Source organism: Miscanthus floridulus, chromosome 3 (assembly GCF_019320115.1).
Source record: "Miscanthus floridulus cultivar M001 chromosome 3, ASM1932011v1, whole genome shotgun sequence".
NCBI lineage: Eukaryota > Viridiplantae > Streptophyta > Magnoliopsida > Poales > Poaceae > Miscanthus > Miscanthus floridulus.
The window spans coordinates 11,696,696-11,705,948 of NC_089582.1; the positions used below are offsets into that span (position 1 = coordinate 11,696,696).

Below are 9,253 nucleotides of genomic sequence, written 5' to 3' on the forward strand. Positions count from 1 at the left end.
GGCCATGTGCAGAAGGACTGCCCAAGTTAGTGGGCATATATTGCTACAGAAGATGGTTACATCAGCACCTCTGACATTGAGGATGAAGAAGACCAAGATGCAGATGAGGAGGACGGCGAAGTCCTTGGTGACGAGGCCACGACAGCCTATAGGAGAATCATTGTACAGCAGGTGCTCAGCTCACAAGTCCAGCAACCTGAAAAGCTCCAACGCCATAACTTGTTCCAGATTTTCTTCGTCATCAGCAACCATCAAGCACGTGTCATTATTGATGGAGGTAGCTGCAATAATTTGGTGAGTTCTGAATTGGTCAAGAAGCTTGGCTTGACCACATGCCCACACGCATGTCCATACCATATTCAGTGGCTAAATGATTCTGGAAAAGCAAAGGTAACACAAACTTGCATAGTTTCATTTTCTATTGGTTCTTATGCTAATTCTGTTGATTGTGATGTGGTACCTATGCAAGCATGTTCACTCTTATTGGGTCGTTCTTGGGAACATGATAATGATGCTACACACCATGGTAGAAGTAATAAATACACTTTTGTGCATAAAGGAAAGAAAATTACTTTGGTACCTTTGACCCCTGCTCAAATTGTACAAGCTGATAGAGAACGCGCTGCTAGTTTGAATGATGTTCAATCTGAAACTCAGCAAATTGCTAATTCTATTCTCCCACCGAAAAAGGTTAAGTCTACATCAAATTCTAAGGATGAGGGAATTAAATTGAAGGGTGATGTTATGCTTGCAATAAAATATGACTTTGTTGAAATTTCTGATGATGATATTTGCTATGCTTTGGTATGCAAACGAGCTATGTTTTCGCTTGATGATATTGTTAGCTTGGTGCCTCCTATTATCACTAACCTTTTGCAGGAGTACGAGGATATTTTTCTAGCTAAGATACCCCCGGGACTGCCACCTATGAGAGGGATAGAGCATCAAATCGATTTGATTCCGGGAGCAACCTTGCCCAACCGAGCTGCCTATTGAACCAATCCCGAATAGAGTAAGGAAATTCAGCGGCAATTCCAAGACCTTTTGGACCGTAGGTATGTAAGTGAAAGCCTTAGTCCTTGTGTTGTTCCTGTACTTTTGGTTCATAAGAAAGATGGAACTTGGCGTATGTGCGTTGATTGTAGAGCCATCAATAATATTACTATTCGGTATCGTCATCCTATTCCTAGGCTAGAAGACATGCTTGATGAGTTGTGTGGTTCTATAATTTTCACCAAGATTGACTTGAGAAGTGGCTACCACCAAATTAGAATGAAACTTGGAGTTATATGGAAAACCACGTTTAAAATCAAATTTGGGTTGTATGAGTGGTTAGTAATGCCTTTTGGTTTGACCAATGCACCTAGCACTTTCATTTTGTGGTAGTTTACTTTGATGATATTTTGATTTACATCAAGTCTTTTGATGAACATATGGATCTCTTACGTGTTGTTTTTAATGCTTTTTGCGATGCACGTTTATTTGGTAACCTTGAGAAGTTCATCTTTTGCACGGATCGAGTTTCTTTTCTTGGCTATGTTGTAACTCCACAGGGAATTGAGGTGGACGAGATGAAAATTGAAGACATAAAGAGCTGGCCGGTTCCCCAAACCGTCACACAAGTGAGGAGTTTTCTTGGTCTTGCAGGATTCTACCGCCGCTTCGTCAAAGATTTTAGCACCTTTGCTGTCCCGTTGCATGAGTTGACGAAGAAAGGGGTGGTGTTCCATTGGGGAAAGGCACATGAGGAGTCCTTTGACACTTTGAAGGACAAGCTCACACACGCACCATTGCTGCAACTTCCAAATTTTGGTAAGACTTTAGAGCTAGAATGTGATGCTAGTGGAGTTGGCATTGTGGGTGTTTTGATACAAGATGGTAAACCCATTGCTTACTTTAGTGAGAAATTGCATGGTCCTGTTCTGAATTATTCCACGTATGATAAGGAATTGTATGCACTTGTCCGTTCTTTAGAGACGTGGCGTCATTATTTGTGGTCTAAAGAATTTGTTATTCATTCTGATCATGAATCACTTAAGTATCTTCGCTCTCAACATAATCTGAATCATAAGCATGCTAAATGGGTTGAATTTATTGAATCTTTTCCTTATATTATCAAACACAAGAAAGAGATGGATAATGTGATTGCTGATGCTTTGTCTAGACGATATACATTGCTGTCCCAACTTGATTATCGGATTTTTGGGCTTGAATCAGTAAAAGAACAATATGCGCTTGATCCTGATTTTAAGGACGTATTGCTAAATTGTAGAGAGGGACGTACATAGAATAAGTTTATGATCAATGATGGATTTTTGTTTAGAGCTAACCGCCTATGCATTTCAGTTGGCTCCGTTCATCTTTTGTTGTTGTAGGTGGCACATAGAGGCGGATTGATGGGACATTTTGGAGCTAAGAAGACAGAGGAGGTGCTGTCCACACATTTCTTTTGGCCTAGGATGAAGCGAGATGTAGAACGGTACGTGGCTCGGTGCACACATGTCAAAAAGCTAAGTCGCTGTTGAACCCACATGGTTTGTATATGCCTCTTCCTGTTCCTTCTACTCCTTGGGCCGATATATCTATGGATTTTGTGTTGGGTTTGCCAAGGACTAAGAGGGGGAGGGATATTATTTTTGTGGTGGTTGATCGTTTTTCTAAGATGGCACATTTTTTTCCTTGTCATAAGAGCGACGATGCTGTTCATATTGCTGACATTTTCTTTTAAGAAATCGTTCGCTTGCATGGTATGCCTTCTACTATTGTTTCAGACCGCGATGCAAAATTCTTGAGTCATTTCTAGCACACTTTGTGGAATAAATTGGGGACCAAGCTGCTGTTTTCTACAACATGTCATCCCCAAACGGATGGGCAAACTGAGGTGGTGAATCGAACATTGTCCACCATGTTGAGAGCAATTTTGAAGCGCAATTTAAAAATGTGGAAAGAGTGTTTGCCGCATGTGAAGTTTGCATATAACAGGGCAGAACATTCCACCACCAAGGTAAGTCCTTTTCAAGTAGTGTATGGTTTTAACCCTCGCGCTCCTATTGATCTTTTGCCTTTACCTACCATTGAGAGAACACATAGTGATGCTAGAGAGCGTGCTGAATTCATTCGTAAGTTGCACGAAACAACTAAAGCAAATATTGAAAGAATGAATGAAAAGTATAGAATTGCTGGTAGTAAAGGTAGAAAAGAAGTTAAACTTGAACCGAGTGATTTAGTTTGGTTATATTTGAGAAAAGATAGATTTCCTGAGCTGCGTAAGTCTAAATTAATACCAAGAGCAGCTGGTCCTTATAAGATAATTGAGAAAATAAATGATAATGCCTACAAACTTGAGTTGCCACCCGAGTTCGGGGTTAGTCCCACCTTTAACATTGCAGATCTGAAGCCTTATTTGGGAGAAGAAGATGAGCTTGAGTCAAGGACAACTCAATTTCAAGAGGGGAAGGATGATGAGGACATCACTCCTTTAGATGTACCCGCTGATCCTCCAACCGTCATGCAAGGTCCAATGACCCGGGCTCGAATGCGTCAACTCAATTTAGAGGTGAGCTCGTTCTTAAGCGATCCTTTTCATACTTTTGAGAATAGACTACTACCTAATGATGTTATCCTGCTTAGGAACATTGGAGAGGGCCATGAGGGACTTAGAGGACATGGTGGAGGCGATGATGACCAGCAAGGACGTCCAACAGAAACCGGAGGCCCGATCCAACATGATTTCGAGTCTGCCTCGGCCTCCAGGACCAGTCTGCCTTAAACTAATCACCCAGGACGCATCTGGACTCCGTTTTCAACGATCCACATATGGTTGGAAAGCTAATTTGATAAGGAAGCCAATACAAGTAGTCTCACGTCAAAAGCCCTTCAGAATCAATGGAAATCATCGAAACAAGTCAGCGTTCAGAATCTGCCAGGGTGCTACGACACCGTCTTTTGGTCCATTGGACCGTGTATCGTGTTTGGGCCCATTAGGGGGCATGTCCAGGGTAGGCGACGACCCTAAGACCTTTATAATCACATGCCACCGCCGCTATTAGGTTTTGGGTTTTGCTTAGATTAATCTATCAAGAACAGTTTCGCCATTCATCGGTTTGTGAGACCCCAACTTCGTGAGATTAATCATTCATCTGCAATTTGGTTGCTTTCTTTCTTGTTCTTGCTTGTGTTCTTCGTTGCGTAGGCAGGGATTAGCCTTCTTGGTGAGGTCAACCGGATCCGTGTCTTGGTTGATAACCAGAGGAGTTGTGGTGCTAAGATTGCAGGGTTCGATCTTTCGATCTGAAGCCGGATCGGTGTGTCATTCTCTGCCACAACGATAGTTACCTCTACCTGATGGAAGATCAGGATCCCCGTTCCCATTATCCGCGGCGCTCGATCTCCCGATCGACCTCCGCGTACTCCCGAACAAGCTGTTGTCCGGCTTCGTCTATCTTCCGCTTTTGGGCTCTTAGCTACTCCACCCCTACGTGAGGTGGGGCTGCTATCCCCCCTTTAGTTCCATCGCCGAGGTTGTCTGCCGGGGTAGCGTCATCCGCGGAGACACTCTCGACGTGTCCCTCGGGGGTACCCGCCATGAAACATTCCCGGGAGGGGTGATGGCTCCCCCTGCTGGAGTCAGAGCCAGAGTCTGACCCTAGTCCCTCTGCGAGAAGGCCATGGAGGGATTCCGTGATGCTTTTGATCATCCCCACGAACTCGTTGTTTGCGGGGGGCGGTATCGGGTGCTGTGCCACAAGGTGGCTAACGGTCGCTGCAGCGTTGCGGAGACCGAACAGAAGCGTCGTCGGGGCGCTCCATACAGAGTGTTCCAGAGAGGGGTTGAGGCAGCGTGGGTCCTCCTTGGACGGCTAGGGTCCAGGGGAGATGCCAGACTAGCACTCAAGCCTCCTGTAGTTGAAGCTGACGGAGGGGAGAGACTGGATGGCGGCGTGGGCCAACACCAACTCCCCTCCCACCGTGACGATGAAGTCTAGGTCATCGAAATGCACGTGTGCACCCGGGACCTAGCTGATTGCGTGGCTAGCCATTCGAGGCTTGATTTTGAACGTGCAAAGGCCCCTACCTGGTGCGCCAACTGGCGGTGTTTCGAACAAACACCGGCTAGTAATTTTATAATTGTTGCGCGTTAGGCCCGGATGGTGCACTAAAGGACACAAGGTTTATACTGGTTCAGGCTGAATGTCCCTATGTCCAGTCTGCTGCTGCTCGTGTTATTAGTACCGAAAATGGTTCATAGTAGGTGGTACAAACGATCGAGAGAGGGATATGTCCCAAGTCTCTGATGGAATGGTCGAAAGGACGCTAAGAGCTCGGTCGCTGCTTGGCTGTATGAGTGATGTGTTGTGTGTCGAACTGATCTCTCAAAAAGTCGGTCCCTTTGGTGGGGTGCCCTACCCTCCCTTTTATAGACCAAGGGGGAGCAGGGGTTACAGATGGGAGAAATAGAAAAAAACCAAAGGCAGAGAAGGTCCTTCGGGGGAGCCGGGTCTTCGTTTTCCCGTGTGCCTGCCCTGCTAACATGGCAGACCATGTCAGAGATGGCATGTTCACTGATCCTTATAGGGTCGTGCCCTAGCTTCTGTCAGCAAGTGGGTGCATCCCATCCTTTGCCGGCGGATGGTGCGGCATGTCAGAGGGCCAAGCTACGACCCTTCGGGGAGTAGGCGGGGAAGTGACCCTACGTCCATCACTATAGGTGATGTGAATTCTGCCTTGGATCGTAGTGGTTGTCGCATGCTTGTGTTAGTATCTGCGTCTAAGGACTGATGGCGGCGCCCACAACACTGTGGGACAAAATTCGGCGCCTACACACTATTCAGGCACTGTTAGGTCGGAAATGGCTTACAGCGCCCATCCCATCGTATCCTGGCGGTGCCTTCCCATAGGCGTACGGGGCATGGCCCTCGATACTGCGGTTGACTCGAATGTCCTGTCGTACCCTGTGCTCGTCTTTATGAAGGATCAGGGTGCAGTCGTCGGACGAGACGGAGCTAGCCCTCAGTCGTCGGGCGAGGCGGAGCCCGCCTCGGGCGTCGGGCGAGGCAGAGTCTAGCCCTTAGCCGTCGGGCGAGGCGGAGCCCGCCCTCGGACGTCGGGCGAGGCGGAGCCCGCCATTAGCCATCGAGCGAGGCGGAGCCTAGCCCTCGGGGGTCGGGCGAGGCGGAATCTAGCCCTCGGGGTCGGGCGAGGCGGAGTCTAGCTCTCGGGGTCGGGCGAGGCGGAGTCTAGCCCTCGGGGGTCGGGCGAGGCAGAGTCTAGCCCTCGGGGGTCGGGCGAGGCGGAGTCTAGCCCTCGGGGTCGGGCGAGGCGGAGTCTAGCCCTCGGGGGTCGGGCGAGGCGGAGTCTAGCCCTCGGGGGTCGGGCAAGGCGGAGTCTAGCCCTTAGCCGTCTGGTGAGGCGGAGCCCGCCCTCGGACTTCGGACGAGGCGGAGCCCGCCCTTTGGATGTCGGGCGAGGCGGAGTCTAGCCCTCGGTGGTCGGGCGGGGCGGAACCAATCTTCCATCGTTTGGGCAAGAAGCGCAGTAGCGTTCTTGTCTGACCGGAAGTGTCAACGTTCGATAGTTATTAGTTCCACCTCATTGGGTACCCCGGTATTAGGTTCCCGACAACTTTATTCTCTTGCTGCGTCAATCAACATTGTTCCAGTGACAACAACTGCACTTTTGAGGAGTAGAATTGTAATTTGCCAGCTACAGTATTTTGTCCATTTGAATCCTAAACGTTTATTTAAATTGGGACGGAGGGAGTAGATCATAAATGGTGATGGCGCAGTGTCCCATGATGGTCGTTGGGCAGTAGTTGTTGACTATGACACAGAGACTATGTCAGTCAGAACATTTAGTTTGAGGCTGAAGCAGCCCCAAAGTTCGGACAACTCGTAGCAGCCCCAATGTCGGCTATTGACTTCTTCTCAGGTTATCCCTGAGCTCTGTTGTTCTTATATATAATATATAATATATGTCTTTGCTCTACTTGGAGTTCTGATAAGAAACGTAGAAACACATAGAGTTTCAGAAACATCAAACTTACTGCCTGCTGTCCTGCCCATCTTCTGTTTATCTCTAACAAGATAGAGCCCCAAATGGAGATTTTCCTTTCTGCAGTTCTGGGTGAGCTTACTACAAGATCCATAAACTTTGTCCTCAGAAAACTCTCAAAGCCACCAGCACTCAAAGTTGAGGATCGCCTGGACAAGGTCCTGCTGTGAGTGCAGGTCATTGTCGACGAGGCCATGGGGCGGCGCATCACAAACCAAGCTATGCTCCAGCAGCCTGACATGCTGAGAGACGCCATGCATCGAGGATATTACATGATCGAAGCCTACAGATGCCAATTTCACAACAAAGAGAAGGATAAAGATCACATTGTGAGTCACTCTTCGCATTCCTCCAAAGCAATTTCTGTGCAAAACTTCTGTTTCTTCAGTACTACCAGACTCACTGGTGCTTGATGCCAGTGAGCTGATCCTCTTCTTGGAGAGCTATCCCCGCATGTGCCGTGAGCCTTACAGCATGCATCTCCTGTTGAGCAACTGCATGTTTGGGCGCCAGATGGAGACAGAACTCATCATCAACTTCCTGCTGCACAGTGAGTCTGGTAGTACTGAAGAATTGTCGGTCCTACGGATTGTCGGTCCTGGAAGAGTTGGGAAAAGCACCCTTGTTGCCCATGTGTGTAGGGATGAAAAAATCCGCAACCATTTCTCGGAAATCTTCTTCCTGCACAAACATGATTTTATAGATGGTGAGTATCCTTTTTTCAAAGAAAGATGTGGGATGAAGCATCAAAGTAGCTTGTCGAACTCGAATAGTGAGAGGAGACTGTTAGTTTTTGAGTTAATTGGGGATCTCGATGAAGATACATGGGATAGGTTGTATTCTGCTTTTAAAGAGAGAATTCCTTATTTGACACTGGGAAAATGAGTCGTTCCTTTCTTGGCCTTGAAATTTTTTTCGTTCCCTATTTGACACTCACTTCAACTTTCATCCCTAATTTGACACTACCGTCAAATCCGTTAGCTAACGGTGTTAACTGGCTGTTAAAAAGACGTTTTTGCCCCTAGAAAAAAAAGGCGAAGCAAATTTGAGAGGAAAAAACCTGCGCCTTTTTTTTGCAACTGGGCGCATGCATCAGAGGCGGGCGCAGGTTTTTTTTTTCCTCTCAAATTTGCTTCGCCGTTTTTTTTTCTAGGGGCAAAAACGTCTTTTTAACAGCCAGTTAACACCGTTAGCTAACGGATTTGAAGGTAGTGTCAAATTAGGGATGAAAGTTGAAGTGAGTGTCAAATAGGGAACGAAGAAAATTTCAGGGCCAAGAAAGGAACGACTCATTTTTCCAGTGTCAAATAAGGAATTCTCTCGCTTTTAAATGGAGCGTCCATAGCAGTAGTAAAATCATAGTCACAAGTCGGTCGGACAAGATCATAAAGTTTGGAACGACAAGAGCACTAACTCTGAAGTATCTATCCCATGAGGCATATTGGTAAGACACTTACATTTGGAAGCCTGGATCCCAACACACATCCAAGGCTTACAGGCATAGCCATGGAGATATCCAGGACACTGAATGGTTCCCTCATTGCTGCAAACGTCACTTCTCTTGTGCTGAGGGGCAACATTGACATCCGCTTCTGGTGCAACGTTTTGGCATTCTTGAGAGGGTCTTACCAGAAGCATGTCTCCAGATTTGGCGACCATCCAATCGATCTTATGAACCAAAATAGGCCTGCACGTCTCGAGAGAATTGCTGCACGTACGCTCTGAAGATTTCATTGTTCATTGTGAGCATCAACGCTCTTCACAAGATGATGTTCCGGAGACAAAACTCCACGATCTTGTGTATGGAGGCATTAAGCCACATGGAAAATTTGAGGTCCTAGCATGGAAATCTGAGATACCACCCTACTACAGCTATGTTTATGCTAGTGAAATCCCAGAGCTAAAAACAAAAGTTGCCAAGAGGAAGCGTTGTATGAAAAATGAAGTCGTGCCTTGTTAGTATTTCCCTTATATATGGCTTTTACAACAGTAATATATCTGTATCTGTATGTATGATTTTACGTGTAACTAGTACATCAACCCGTCCTCCTGTACGGGCAAGCGTTTTAGAAGACATAAACATTTTACTGTTTAATATACATGACTAATAAAAAATTATTATATTAATTTGCATGTTTTTTCACATTGTTCATTTTCTAAAAAATAAGCATCATAGATACTATGTAGTGTCTACCTAGTTTTG

General features: G+C 46.5%; 1 pseudogene; it reads left to right on the top strand.

The window, feature by feature from the left end:
• The first annotated feature begins 7,094 nt into the window (after positions 1–7,094).
• LOC136544972 (putative disease resistance RPP13-like protein 1) lies at positions 7,095–9,010 on the top strand (annotated as a pseudogene).
• Positions 9,011–9,253: the final 243 nt, after the last annotated feature.